Raw genomic sequence first — 16,610 nt, forward strand, 5'->3', positions numbered from 1 at the left:
AATGATGGAAAGAAGGCGGCGAGTTTGAAGAAATAAGCAAAGAAATAGACAACAAGGTTCGGTTTAAAAGTTACAACTTTGGTTTTGAAATAAAAAAAAATACACATTTACCTAAACTTGGTTATACATACACTCTGGTTTCTACTACCCCCCCCCCCGCCATATTAACGTAGTATCATGATTTGTCAGAGTGAACGCGAGTCTTTATCACCCTGGGTAACTAGTAGGAACTTAATTTATGTTTTACCATGATTTTGAACTAGTGTATATGTGATTGTGTTATGTTCAGTTAATCGTAAATTATGTATTAACTACATGATTAAATATATTATTATTATGCTATGAAATAGGATGTGTTTTTGTAATTTTTTTCAAGGGGTGGGTTTGTCTTTAAAATTTGTTTCAGAGGATCCGGGCAGTGATTTTCATCGAAAGTTGGTGCCTCGCATGCCCGTATTAAATTAATACAATAATAAGTATTGTCGTTCACTAGGAGAGAATCATGGCCGGAACTGATAAGGCTTGTCAGAGGATATTCTCACCCAAGTTGATTCACCTGCATTTCTACGATTGTGTTTTGGTTTGTACTGAAATTTTGTATGAAATTACTATGTTACTGTAACAGGGCATTTCCCCTAAGTGGACACTTTCAGTGTTTGCATATATATCATAATATGTTTTGCCCAAAATAAAATAAATGAAAAAAGCGACCGTGCACATGCTTCATTAGATCAAATTAAATTGTTTTGTATCTGTCGTTCAGTTCATAACTATTTCTTTATTAAATAATGTTTTATTTAGCCTCAAATACGTTCTTTAATATTTTTGATATTCGTTTTGCAGTACTTTAATACCTTTCCGTTTGGTTGAAATCGAGCATAATATTCCCTAGACTGAACCAGTTAAACGTTCAGTTGTAGTCCTCATACTGTAAGTAAAATAAGTGGTCTGTCGATTGTATTGAATAATTATCGACGCATATTTGGGACAGTATGGTTGCATGTTTTAACACTTTCTCAAAATACCAATTCAGTCAGCAGCAGGAATTTCGCCTACCACTAAAGTCACATTGGCGATACAGGTGCAACGTAAATGAGTGTGTTAATTTGAGTTATAAAACGAAGGAAAATCGATTCGGATAAATATACCTCTATACTGTGGTGTACTCAATTCTAATATTCAAATCGGTGACGAAAAACTCGACTAAACTTGTAATGAGAACTAATATCAACGACCACGTCACTACATCGCCTGCTTCAATCGAAGTCCACCGCATTCCCAACTTTGCCCCATCGATGATCTCAAATAGAACTGCATTAAATAAGTTCGATAGCGTCCATGCATTTGAGTTGTGGCCATGCGTTATCACAGTCCATTACGGTGTATAGAAAAAGGGTTTATTTATTTATTTATTTATTTATTTATTTATTTATTTATTTATTTATTTATTTATTTATTTATTTATTTATTTATTTATTTATTTATTTATTTATTTATTTATTTATTTATTTATTTATTTATTTATTTATTTATTTATTTATTTATTTATTTATTTATTTATTCAAATAGGTTTTCCATAATAGTGTTACTCGTCACTGTGTTTTAAATAATTTTATCTGTGATACCGTACAAATTATGCCAATAAGTTGATGTCCATTAGAAACTCTTGAAGAGACGATTACAGAACAATTGTGCAAAATATGTTTTTCCTTTCTTTAGTTTTGTGAAATATTGTTTGTTTACATTGTAACGTATTAACGCTATGTGAAATATTTTGTTTACATTGTAACGTGTTAACGCTATGTGAAATATTTTGTTTCCATTGTAACGTGTTAACGCTATGTGAAATATTTTGTTTCCATTGTAACGTGTTAACGCTATGTGAAATATTGTGTTTCCATTGTAACGTGTTAACGCTATGTGAAATAGTTTGTTTCCATTGTAACGTGTTAACGCTATGTGAAATAGTTTGTTTCCATTGTAACGTGTTAACACTATGTGAAATATTTTGTTTCCATTGTAACGTGTTAACACTATGTGAAATATTTGTTCCCATTGTAACGTGTTAACGCTATGTGAAATAGTTTGTTTCCATTGTAACGTGTTAACGCTATGTGAAATAGTTTGTTTCCATTGTAACGTGTTAACGCTATGTGAAATATTTTGTTTCCATTGTAACGTGTTAACGCTATGTGAAATAGTTTGTTTCCATTGTAACGTGTTAACACTATGTGAAATATTTTGTTTCCATTGTAACGTGTTAACGCTATGTGAAATATTTTGTTTCCATTGTAACGTGTTAACGCTATGTGAAATATTGTGTTTCCATTGTAACGTGTTAACGCTATGTTAAATAGTTTGTTTCCATTGTAACGTGTTAACACTATGTGAAATATTTTGTTTCCATTGTAACGTGTTAACGCTATGTGAAATATTTTGTTTCCATTGTAACGTGTTAACGCTATGTGAAATATTTTGTTTCCATTGTAACGTGTTAACGCTATGTGAAATATTTTGTTTCCATTGTAACGTGTTAACGCTATGTGAAATATTTCGTTTCCATTGTAACGTGTTAACGCTATGTGAAATAGTTTGTTTCCATTGTAACGTGTTAACGCTATGTGAAATAGTTTGTTTCCATTGTAACGTGTTAACGCTATGTGAAATATTTTGTTTCCATTGTAACGTGTTAACGCTATGTGAAATAGTTTGTTTCCATTGTAACGTGTTAACGCTATGTGAAATAGTTTGTTTCCATTGTAACGTGTTAACGCTATGTGAAATATTTTGTTTCCATTGTAACGTGTTAACACTATGTGAAATATTTGTTCCCATTGTAACGTGTTAACGCTATGTGAAATAGTTTGTTTCCATTGTAACGTGTTAACGCTATGTGAAATATTTTGTTTCCATTGTAACGTGTTAACGCTATGTGAAATAGTTTGTTTCCATTGTAACGTGTTAACACTATGTGAAATATTTTGTTTCCATTGTAACGTGTTAACGCTATGTGAAATATTTTGTTTCCATTGTAACGTGTTAACGCTATGTGAAATATTTTGTTTCCATTGTAACGTGTTAACGCTATGTGAAATAGTTTGTTTCCATTGTAACGTGTTAACGCTATGTGAAATATTTTGTTTCCATTGTAACGTGTTAACGCTATGTGAAATATTTTGTTTACATTGTAACGTGTTAACGCTATGTGAAATATTTTGTTTACATTGTAACGTGTTAACGCTATGTGAAATATTTTGTTTACATTGTAACGTGTTAACGCTATGTGAAATATTTTGTTTCCATTGTAACGTGTTAACGCTATGTGAAATATTTTGTTTCCATTGTAACGTGTTAACGCTATGTGAAATAGTTTGTTTCCATTGTAACGTGTTAACGCTATGTGAAATATTTTGTTTCCATTGTAACGTGTTAACGCTATGTGAAATAGTTTGTTTCCATTGTAACGTGTTAACGCTATGTGAAATATTTTGTTTCCATTGTAACGTATTAACACTATGTGAAATATTTGTTCCCATTGTAACGTGTTAACGCTATGTGAAATAGTTTGTTTCCATTGTAACGTGTTAACGCTATGTGAAATATTTTGTTTCCATTGTAACGTGTTAACGCTATGTGAAATAGTTTGTTTCCATTGTAACGTGTTAACACGATGTGAAATATTTTGTTTCCATTGTAACGTGTTAACGCTATGTGAAATATTTTGTTTCCATTGTAACGTGTTAACGCTATGTGAAATATTTTGTTTCCATTGTAACGTGTTAACGCTATGTGAAATAGTTTGTTTCCATTGTAACGTGTTAACGCTATGTGAAATATTTTGTTTCCATTGTAACGTGTTAACGCTATGTGAAATATTTTGTTTCCATTGTAACGTGTTAACGCTATGTGAAATATTTTGTTTCCATTGTAACGTGTTAACGCTATGTGAAATATTTTGTTTCCATTGTAACGTGTTAACGCTATGTGAAATATTTTGTTTCCATTGTAACGTGTTAACGCTATGTGAAATATTTTGTTTCCATTGTAACGTGTTAACGCTATGTGAAATATTTTGTTTCCATTGTAACGTGTTAACGCTATGTGAAATATTTTGTTTCCATTGTAACGTGTTAACGCTATGTGAAAATATTTTGTTTCCATTGTAACGTGTTAACGCTATGTGAAATATTTTGTTTACATTGTAACGTGTTAACGCCATGTGAAATATTTTGTTTCCATTGTAACAGGTTAACACTATGTGAAATATTTTGTTTCCATTGTAACGTGTTAACGCTATGTGAAATATTTTGTTTACATTGTAACGTGTTAACGCTATGTGAAATATTTTGTTTACATTGTAACGTGTTAACGCTATGTGAAATATTTTGTTTCCATTGTAACAGGTTAACGCTATGTGAAATATTTTGTTTCCATTGTAACGTGTTAACGCTATGTGAAATATTTTGTTCCCATTGTAACGTGTTAACGCTATGTGAAATATTTTGTTTCCATTGTAACGTGTTAACGCTATGTGAAATATTTTGTTTCCATTGTAACGTGTTAGCGCTTTGTGAAATACTTTGTTTCCATTGTAACGTGTTAACGCTATGTGAAATATTTTGTTTCCATTGTAACGTGTTAACGCTATGTGAAATATTTTGTTTCCATTGTAACGTGTTAACGCTATTTGAAATATTTTGTTTCCATTGTAACGTGTTAACGCTATGTGAAATATTTTGTTTCCATTGTAACGTGTTAACGCTATGTGAAATATTTTGTTTCCATTGTAACGTGTTAACGCTATGTGAAATATTTTGCTCTAAGAATTAGGCGTGCATGCGTCTTAGTTATCGATCCATGCAAGATTTTTCCAAGGCAATTTTTTTTTCCAATTCTTCCATTCTAGTGTTCTCATTGTCACCCCTAAATAAACTTTAATTCTCTTGTGGCTGGTAGATTTCTTTTTTAATATAATATATAAATCAAAACGAGTGAAACGTTTATCTAACAATGACACTCTTTGACTATGGTAGAACTTTGTTTTTTGTTGCAGTATAGAGACGCATACACTCAATGTTATGCGTGTTTTGATTTTCCAATCAGGAATTCCCGTCGTAGAGGGCAGTAGTATGGTACAGAGTGTATGCATGACCAAGTTAAAGTGAATGCGTAAACACATTTTTATTTCAAAACTGAAGTTGTAACGTTACACCAAACCTCAGACCGAACATGCCCAGCCCGTGCCTGGCTGCTCGGGGAGTCACTCTATATTAAAACTTTACACCATGTGCATTCTTGCTAAAAAAAAATAATAGGCCCCCTAGGGCTGACAGCACATTGGCAAACCATACCCCCTATTGTAGACACAGCTTTTCTTACCTTGAGTGTTCAATCAATACACACCCTATGACTCTTTTCACATACATCTAAATTATACGTCTGAAAATTATTTCGTTGCATGGTGGGATATGTTTGGATGTCGTACTTGTCGATGGGGGCGTACTGAGCAGAGCAGATCCTTCGCTGCGATATATTGAAAGCAAGCCTCCAAGACCTGTTGAATTCGTATTTTGTTAATTTTATTTATTAGATGTTTAGTCAATAAGCCGCTGGTCGTTAGAAACTTTTTAGAGGCGGCGACAATTATGAAAAAACAGGAGAAAAATACAGATGAAAAACAAATATTTATAAAAACACACGAACACATATTTGATAGAATAATGAAAAAAGAATACAGCATTATCACCGTTAAAAAGTCTAGCTTAAAACAAAGTGAAAAATAACAAATAATTTGTGTTGTTTTTCTACCATGTCGATCTTCTCCCACAGTTTATAATGAACGTAACCCCTGACAGACAGTTACTAGTCGGCCGTAGCACTTTTCATTCAATTTTGATTATTTTTTGTCTGATTCTTCTCATTCCGGCTGTATACGAATCACGTTGTCTCGCAAAGATCCGAAAGTACACGATTGGGATAATAGCGCATGACTGGCTCGTTGGCTTCGGAAACATCTATACAACAGTTACATTCTTTCACTTATATTTCAGCTAAAATAAAATAAAATAAAATAAAATAAAATTAAATTAAATTAAATTAAATTAAATTAAATTAAATTAAATTAAATTAAATTAAATTAAATTAAATTAAATTAAATTAAATTAAATTAAATTAAATTAAATTAAATTAAAAAAACTTACTCCTGCTGCGCAACAATAAAGACATAACATTCATTTTTAAATGAAGAGGTATCCTGGCAACTCGGCCAAAAATTGGGTACCCAACTTTGAAATAGGGATCAAATTCCGCCCTAATCACATCTTATTGAATGTCCACATAATAGTCTCCAGAAACCCGGAATAAATTGGTTTAATAGTAGCGTTTTATGAAAAGGAGCACAAAACAATGAATGACGTTAACTGGGGAAAACGCAATGGGAATGGAAAAGCCTGAACAAGTGGCGTTTGTTTGTCCGTTTTCGCCGGAATTTCTCTATAAGCACACTATATGAGTTTTAAATTATATATACGTGTTTTGATTACTAGTACATTGCCATGTACGTGTTTTTCCTTCTTCTTAAACTATGAATCCATCACATTTCATTTTGTTGTTACAAAATTGACCACCCTCGCAAATTGACCACCGTCACAAGTTATTCCCATGGACTAATCTTACAACGCGTTGCTGTGCAGTGTGATTTGCGAAAACAAGAGATGGAAAGATGCGCGTTGAGAAATAAAAACAAAACACGCATAACCAGCACAGTCCTTGAACTGAACAAAGTTTATGGGAAAGGTGGCAAAATATAAGAATGTTCCAGTAAAGCAATTACATTCAGATATATATTCACAATGATATAAACAGATATATGCGTCCGTCTGCATTCCTCGTAGAGGGCGCAGTAAACTACTCCCGAAGGCGCAAAGCAGTAAATGATGTAATCTGTATATGTAATATTAACTATTCTCTCATCCTATACATGGATATGATTGGTCACAGATTCCCATAGGTACCATATTTGTATACATAATTTAAAGGCAACAAACTCCAGTATGTATAACAGACAAAATCTACCAATATTTGCAATATCTAATTTAGTAGCTATGAAAACAAAAAAGAAATTCAAAGATAATTTCGACCAGAAAAAATACTTAATAACGCTAACAAATTATTAACTACGAGAAACGTCACTAGATTATGTTTGAGCTATCATCACCTAAAATTAGAAACAGTTAGATATATACTCAGTCAAAAACAGCAGTAGATAATAGCACCATATTTGCCGCTTGGTGTTTCGTTTCTGATAGGAAGCAGTCACCTCCTGCGCTCATGTAGTAAAAGTAATAATATTAAACATCACGTGTGAAAATGTTTTGAAGTCGTACTAATAATGGTTTTCATTGGCAATACGGATGGGCGTGTTACCCAATACCGTCTTGTAACTTAACTATGTGAGTATGTCAAATGAAATAATAATTTTGCGTGGGCGGCGTATTTTCTATGGTTTTACGTTTTTCAGCCACAGATAAAGTTTCTGTCGTCATACACTGCTCTTCCCATTCTCTGAGAAAACCAATGAATTCTCTCTCCAACCACTACAAGAATAAAAGTCAAATAACAAACTGGAGGTTTGAGGTAAATGTATTTTTTTTACATATTGCAAAACTGTGGAGATGTTGTTTGGCTATGATAAGAATTTCATCATATTCTTCTATGCTCTATGGCTAATATGAGACAATTCCGGGCCGTTCTGGTAAAGGAAGAGAAGGAAGATATCAAACGCCTGGCTGGAGAAGAATATGAGGCTCTGGCTGTTGAAAAACTGAGGCAATACCTCAAACAATCAAGGAAAAGAGTGCAGGACTCCCGAAAGGGCAGGAAACGTACTTCTAGCCTCAAATAAACCAGTGCTTCGGCACACTAACCAATTGCAAACGGCCTTTTTAGGGCCATTACATCCTCCAAAAAGAGAACTACCGTTATTACAATGGACTCTTTCCATACAGTCAATAACACAAAACGCAATAGACACTTCTCACGTAAGAAACACATTGCAATATGAAAAACGAATAAAGAAATACAATGCTAAACTAGCTAAAAATAAACGGTTGGCTGATCAAGCTTGTTTGGTCTCAAGTTTTATTCGGAATTTTTCGAGTAGAATTCTGACCCCAACAGAGGTCATTGCCCTTGGCAACGGACTCTAACTTATGCCAACCCCACCTAAGCTCAGAGACACGTCTATGCTATCTAAGAGAATGCGTATCAAATATCTAATGCGCAATAAACAATCTCAACAACATCGTGAAAAACGACACACCAAACGACGAAGAATTGTATAATGATAAGTAATAACGTGGAACATTGTGAAAGCTAAATAAATCGAACGATTCGGTCAAGTACTGTTCCGACTGATGAAGGGTTCAACAAAGAACCCGAAACAGCACCATCACATTGGTGAATAATCCAAATACGAATAAATTTGAGTGCTGTATCGACATAGGCATTCTTCGTATTCAGTTTCGTATTCCAATACTGTTTCCGTGTATACTTCTATCAGGATCACACCAGACATATTTTAACACAAATAATCCATCTATTACGTATTTAGTTAGCTAATGCAATACTGCCCTCAGTCGGTGACATATTCGTCAATCCACCACCCCCATCGATATTAGTGGGACGTTCCCTGGTGACTACCTAGCTTAGTGATAAAAGACCCATAGTCTCTGGATGGAAAATGAATAATTTCATCCTATAACCAGATTTTGTGCAACAGATAACTGTTTATTCCAAGATAATACGACTTATATGTAGCATCATTGTCAACCCATTGTGGAATTATGATCATGAACGCTACAAAGATTTTCTCGCCGCTTCGGGTCGCTGTTTGTGTATGTTGGTATGTTTGGTCGTGTCACAGTTCGCCTGTCAGAAACAAGTGTGTATCGACAGATCTGAAGCATGGAATTTAGTGACTGACACTAAACAAAACAAGGTAAGGTTCTATTTTATAACGCTACATTGTACCTACAAGATGACTGTTTTATACTCGATATTAGAAGTAAACAAATGTACGAGTAAAATACTAGTTGTACAAGGTCGACCATCTCCATAATCACAGACCTGTACACAGTGCTAATGTATTGCTAAGATCACAGTCACATTGTGGAGGGACTTAGCTGCAGTTCTGTAGCTGCTGCTTTCGCTTTAGTTTGTCTGTGAGCGTTTTATTATAATCGGTAAGGTTTTTTTTCCAGTTCTTGGTCATGAGGGACTATGCTCAGATGTTATTACCGGTATTGTTCAGGGGAGTCGATCTGAGTTCAATTGGGGGGGGGGGGGGTGTCTCAACTGCTTGGTTGGGTCAAACCCAAACTTATACGGTGGTCCACAATTAATAATCATGTTTTACTTCCTGCAATATGAATTCAATTTCTCAAAACACAAACTGAATTAAAAAAACAAAACATTAATTTAAAAAAAATTAACTTTACTTTTGGAAACACAAATTTAATTTACAGAATTAAATTTAATTAATTTACAAAACTTAATATCTCACAGCATAAAATTTGTTTCCAAAATACAACTCTGACTTCACAAAACACATTTTTTTGTTTCCCAGAACAAACCTTTTTGTATGAAATTGAAAGTTGGGTACGTATCCCAGCATTCCCTGAGTGACTTCACTGCAATTTTTATTTGGTTTTGATTGCTAATATTTTTGATTGCCTTTTTATCACAACTCTGCTACTAACCACTCTGTGCAGGCCCACTTTTCTACAGATGGTTTTGTGGTTTCTGGTTGTTATTGTGCAATCAGGATTATTATGTGTATGGGTCCACATACTATCCTGGTACTATCTTGAATAGGACAATGACACCGCAGCATCACAGCAGTGACTGCAGTGATGTTGCCATTGCATTTCACTTGATCTGTCTCAATGGTTATGTTCCTCCGGTACTCAAAGTGATGTTACAAGGAGGTGTGTCAAGAAAATGAAGTACACATCCTTGCTGGTTGACTGTGGTGTTTTTTTTTCTCCAAAAATTTGAATCTATAAATTTAATTTCAGTTCAGTATGTAAATATATAAATTACAAATTTGAATGTATCTATTGACGTATACATTTTATTTACATTGAAATACAAATCAATATAAGAAGGAACAAATTAGCATACACCAATAGTTTTAATGAAGTATATATTGACTCAACATTCACCCACTTTAATGCATAAATATTATATAAGAATTTGAATCTATGAAATTAATTTCAGAATGTAAAATTACAAATTTAAAAAATAAATCTTCTTCAAACAAATTTGAAAACAAATTCCAAGTTGTAGCCATGCCTCTTTCCTGACGCAGTTGAATGTTTCTGGCTTTCCAACTTCTACCGAAGTGACACTGTGCCACCAAACATCAGACTAAGTGCCATGTACTGAATTCGTAAAAACTCATACCAGTATAACAAGTCTGTAAATTAATAGAATATTTGAAAATCAATTAATATTTTTTTATGTAATTTTATTGTATTTCCTGGGTGCAAAATATTATTGGCCAATTGTCTTCTAGCGGCATTATACTGCACACCTATACACAGTCAGTATCCAAATAAGTGATCACCGCTAACCAAGTGACGTTCATTGCTGTGTGAAAGTAAAAACTGATTACAAAAATAAAGTCTAATAACATCTCAAATGAATCATCCTGAATTTCTCTTTACCTTGAAAGTGTCTCTCAATATTAGACAATATCAACAAAAGCAACCCAAAATAATGGCGCATAAAAATTCCATTTAGAAACCAGTTTTTCACTCAGCAGATGGGTTGTCGTGTTTTGTTGCATCAAATTAGAAATCTAATTTTATGAAAGAAGCTTGCAATATTACACATTGCATATGATAGAGGGTCAAATGATTGACCAATGAAAAACATGCATAGACGCATCAGGTCATTGAATGTGTCCAAATATGGTACTGATATCAATAATTATTTTTACAGCCAAATATCTGTAATTGTGTTTATGCCGTGGGTAAATTGATTTTAATGAGTTACAGTAACTGCATTGTGGGTAATTCCATATTAATACTATCCAATTTGTATCTATATTTTTGTGCAGTTTTCACTCCAGCTATGTCATGTTCAGTATGGTCAGGTCCCATGTGACATACAATGTATGTAAAATATATTTAAATAAAAAAATTGATATTCCAATAAATAAAAAAACAAAAAAATAAATGAATGAATGAATGAATGAATGTAGGAAGGAAGGAAGGAATGAACAAACGAATGAAGAACATGTTATTTTAACCATTTGTTTAACAAATTATAGAAACAAAATTAGGAAAAATTCTTATAAATATATATTCACAAAAAGTTGCACCAACATTTAGATAGGCAAACTTTTGGCATTCAAAGATTTAATCAGAATAGACAATAGTTTGGGTTCTCAAGTTGGTATTGAAATTGTTTAATTTTTTCTCTATATTTAATAAAATAGATCCATGCTACCTTCGATTTCAAGCAAAAAATTAATGTTCAATATTTTGAGATACAAGATCTCGAAAACGAAAAAATCGTTCAAAAAGTACCTCAGATAATCAGTAATGTGTTGTCAATCCCAAGGAAGTTTTCTGTCTTTGCATAATTATGACAAAAACAGTTTCTAAATACGTATGCCAATATTTTAGTGTTTGTGTTTTTATTTGCTTGACTTCATTAATTTGTTATTTAAATCTACACTATTGACTTTTGGTAGTTTTTATTTTTTTCCACCTTTATGTTTTGAATATGAAGGTCATAATCCACAGTGGGTTAGTGTTACTTATGGAATATGGATATGTTTAGAATGCTTAGGAAAACATTGGTCATTCAGAGTACATTTAAGGTGAGTTTTAATCACAAGAATTTAATGACTTATTTGGGACTATTGGGTAAAGTCAACAGTAGATGACACCACAGTCCCTCCAGTGTCCGGAAAAATAACCCTGCACTGATAAAAATGGTCTCAGAAAATATTTAGAAAAAATAATGTTTTGCGTTGACCAAATATAATCGTGCAAAGTATAAATTCAAAGTGTTTTAATACATTGGTGAGAGGTCGCATTACGTGAACAAGAAGGAAAAGAAGCCAAAGTCGAAATGGGTGCATCATGGACATGACACAACACATGTTGCGACAACCGAGTAATCAGCAAAATCATTTTGGGCGCAATTGAACTTCAAGTACTTCTTTATAAACTGTTGCTGCGCTGCGATACTGCTGACATCAAGTGTGTGTTGACCGTAGTTTGACCCCAAGTCACACACTGAACTGGAGCGTTACCATGGCAACCTTTTTCTTTCGTGCTCCACGCGTCGGTCTAGTAATATTGTTATTATATCCGACGGTACTGTAATGACATAACTTGTCTGCAACTCTGGCTTTGAATATATCAACATTGTTTACTTGGTGCGCTGATTTTCTAATGACGCAAATTTGTTTACAATATTGTACCGGCTCTGAATATTTCAATTTTGTAATGCTTTCATAATAATTACGCAAACTCAAGTAATTTATATTACTGACTTTATAATGCGTTGCACTCGTAATAATTACGCAAACATAAACATGGGCGCATTTAAATCATAGTAGTCAGGTGTCTTGTGATTCATCGATGTTCCAATGGTGAATTATTTTATTCCAAATGACGGGAATATGTAATACAATAAACTCTGGGCAGCGCACTTCGATCGCATTATTCACGTACATTTCAACTGAACTCTACTAACCATGTGTTTGAATTACGTGGGGCATTGGGCAATGACCTCCAGAATTCACGCACTGATATTTAAATTCGGGTCACCCAGCTTCACCCAAATTAATATAGTTACCTGTCATTTGTTCAAAAAATCTTTCAACTCTCACAAATACCACGAACGCGAAGAGTTTACTGAAAGGGAACATCTTTTTTGGAAAAAAAAAACACGTCAAATACAAGATTATGTGTGCAACGTCAGATTTCTAGAACGTACACGACCGCTTAACTCTGTGTTTTTTTAATAATCATGTCGCGTGGGAAATGCAGGAAACATTTTAGTTCGCCTATTTCCTGTTTACCAATCTTGAACTTTTTGTCAGGAATGCGATACGAACAAAGATTAAACATTAACGATACCTACCGTTGTCAAATCAACCAAGAGGCTCCAATCAGGAAGGCTTGGGTATTTCAAACTTCGTAAATAGCATTCATTTCAAGCGCAGACTTTATTTGATTGTAATAAGCTTAAGAGAAATGTATTCACAAGCCATAATACTCGTACCTCCTAAAGTTACGACTTTTACTCTTGAAATTGGTAATAAATACTTGCATAAAATACAAACATATACCATTTTTCATGCAACAACAATTCGTATACAGCATTGGATTTATTGGATTTTTACGCGTTTCGACTTCACAGTGAATTATTTTTAGCTCAATGCAAGATGTCAGACGGGAAAATTGGGGTCTGTACAAATGTTTGTTGGTTCAGTCAGGCAATGTGTGGACCAAAACATCGCCCACTATTTGAAACATCGCCCATGGGCGGGGTTTAGGATGGACAGGGAATCAGCCAAATCCAGTAATAAAGTTAGAAAAACACTGTACCCCAGTCACATGACAACTGGGACACCCATGTACCATGAAAATAAATTTAAAATTCACATACCGTGGGTATTATGTTTACGTAACACTTCATTTGTGACCAGACAGCACAAAAGAGTCACTGTGTTCTCTCTCTCTATTGGTCTATTATCTAGACAAGTGATAGGATTTATCTCAATCATTTATATTTCATACTTGCAGGTATTGACAGAAGCACAAGGCAAGACATGGTCTGAAGTCACATCACCACCCAGAAATCATATACCACATTGTGAAGTTCTTAAAGTTCTGGAGGCGTGTACTGAGACTTTGATGTGTTGTACACGGTATGGGTTATCAGAGTGGAACACAGGATGACTGGGATGCAATGTTTTCACTAAAAAAGTATGTCCTATTTCACAGTACTATCAGTATCTGTCTGTCTACTGTATGTTCACATCTTCTACCTTGCCTGTGAGGTTAATAGAGGGGCAATGTTCAAGTATAATCTGTCATTGCCATTGTGTTATTTTGTACAGTATGTATCCCTGCAAGTAAGTTAAAGTTGTATTTTTGGCAACATTTTATTTGAAATCTTGTACTTTATAAGTTATATGTGTGCTGTAATAAATACAACAGCTATGATATACACAAGATATCTACCTTGCCAATAACTGAACATAAAGAGTAGTTTTGTGGTTCCAGTCATCATTAGATTTTCACCATCTTACTGTCATAATTAAGTAAAATAAGTCAATTAAGATGTGAATTATTTTCTATTAAGATGAGTCTGGGATGCGTAATAATCTTTTGATTTCTTTTCTTGTATAGCCATTGTGTTCCTTCCTTTCCAATTCATAGGGTGACTATTTTACTTACCACTGGATTTAAAGCACAGAACATTATTTACTTCTAAAGTTGGTTGTGTTTAGCGTTCACCCAAAGTAAAATTTGAACAGCAATGCATGATGGGATTTATCATAGTGAAGACAAATAATAATGCCCCAGGTTTGATCAGTGTAACTCACAAAGAGCAAATAAAAATGTGTTTCCATCGAAACAGACAGACTTTTAAATAGCCAGTCACAATCTCATTTATACTGAATTAAGTGCACATGTAGTCTGATCCATGGCATACAAACCAGAGGAATTTTTACTGAACTGAACTGATGCTATGTACATTGTAGATTTAAAGAGGTAAATTTTTATTTTATATCTTTATCAGGGAAAAAATAAATGCTCAGAGAGAAAAATTGTTTGAATGACGACAGAGAATAAATGCAGTTAAGTCAGCGTATTAAAGTATCTATAAATGGCATTTCATGTATATATAATAACAATTATTGAAAGAGAAGACAGTTTTTGTTGTTGTATACTTGCAGACTGCTGAGTAAAATATTTGATTATTAAAAAAAAAAAATATTATCCACAAGGATTTCATCTTGTTTTGAATTACTGAAGCCTGGAATGATTTGAACTGAAACAAATCTTTATGAATTGACACTCATGGAAACTTTACTCACAAAACATTACCAAAGGAAATTTAGACACACATTCAAATGGAAAGACAAAATAATCACACTTGGATGTCCTGAAAAGCTTTGAAATTTGCACATTTATTATAATTTCCCACAATTCATATAAAATCAAATATTTGACATAGTAGTGCCAAGACCCTGATATGGTCTATGTATCATCTCAAAGGTTCAACTTTAATAAAATGTTTATTGCTACAAAATTTCTGTGACTTTCCAAAATAAAGTGATTTGTTCTATATCCTTATTCCTTGTATCTTTCTCAGTGATATCTGCCACCAAGTCAATGAGGGTGCTGTGTTTACATAGGTTTTGGAAATACACCAAATCTTCCACCAGACAATGGCAATAATGAATTCTTAGATGGAGTATTATCTTCTTTGTCTTTGTCCGCTGTCATTGCAGATGACCCAGTGGAGCTGTTGGTATGGGGGTCTCTCCGGCGTTGTCCGTTCCGTGTCCCGTGTCCCGCATGAAGTGTTCCTTCAAACGACTTCTTCTTCAAAAGTACTTGACCAATTACATTCATATTTGTACCAAAGGTACTTGGGGTGGTCCTCTGTCAGGTTTGTTAAATTTCTGTCAAAATATGCAAATTTGGATTTTTAGTGAATATTTTTGTCATTTTTGGTAAAAGATGTTGCTTTAGACAACTAGTCTGAAAACCGTAAGTCCCAATGCTTTGATGTTTGCAGCAATGATACGTGGGGTGGTCCTCTGTCAGATTTGTCAAATTTGTGTCCAATTATGCAAATTTGGATTTTTAGTGAATATTTTTGTCATTTTTGGTAAAAATGTTATTTCATATTTGCAGCAATGATACGTGGGGTGGTCCTCTGTCAGATTTGTCAAATTTGTGTCAAAATATGCAAATTTGGATTTTTAGTGATTATTTTTGTCATTTTTGGTAAAAATGTTATTTCATATTTGCAGCAATGATACGTGGGGTGGTCCTCTGTCAGATTTGTCAAATTTGTGTCAAAATATGCAAATTTGGATTTTTAGTGATTATTTTTGTCATTTTTGGTAAAAATGTTATTTCATATTTGCAGCAATGGTACTTGAGGTGGTCCTCTGTCAGATTTGTCAAATTTCTGTCAAAATATGCAAATTTGGATTTTTAGTGATTATTTTTGTCATTTTTGGTAAAAATGTTATTTCATATTTGCAGCAATGATACGTGGTGTGGTCCTCTGTCAGATTTGTCAAATTTGTGTCAAAATATGCAAATTTGGATTTTGGGTGATTATTTTTGTCATTTTGGGTAAAAATGTTATTTTCGACAACTAGTCCAAAACCGTCAACCACAATGCCACTTTACTAATTCTTTTCAATGATAATGAACACAGCGAAGCTATTTTGACCATCAGGTCGCTTGTTTAACATATTTTGGGTTAATTGGGACAGCATATCCAAGAAGAGATAATTTCAAATAAGTTGACAGTTATTTTTTTGTTTTCCAAACTGA

At 33.5% G+C, this 16,610-nt stretch overlaps 1 long non-coding RNA gene across 2 annotated transcripts; it reads left to right on the forward strand.

The window, feature by feature from the left end:
- Positions 1-8,710: 8,710 nt before the first annotated feature.
- On the forward strand, positions 8,711-14,994 carry LOC146730078 (uncharacterized). Of its 2 annotated transcripts, XR_014927904.1 has the most exons (4): positions 8,711-8,998; positions 11,800-11,890; positions 13,830-14,012; positions 14,833-14,994. It is a non-coding gene; the product is annotated as an uncharacterized LOC146730078 (long non-coding RNA). The 2 variants fall into 2 exon arrangements; XR_014927903.1 differs by lacking the exon at positions 11,800-11,890.
- Positions 14,995-16,610: the final 1,616 nt, after the last annotated feature.

Source organism: Saccoglossus kowalevskii, chromosome 20 (assembly GCF_978046115.1).
Source record: "Saccoglossus kowalevskii chromosome 20, keSacKowa6.1, whole genome shotgun sequence".
Lineage (NCBI taxonomy): Eukaryota > Metazoa > Hemichordata > Enteropneusta > Harrimaniidae > Saccoglossus > Saccoglossus kowalevskii.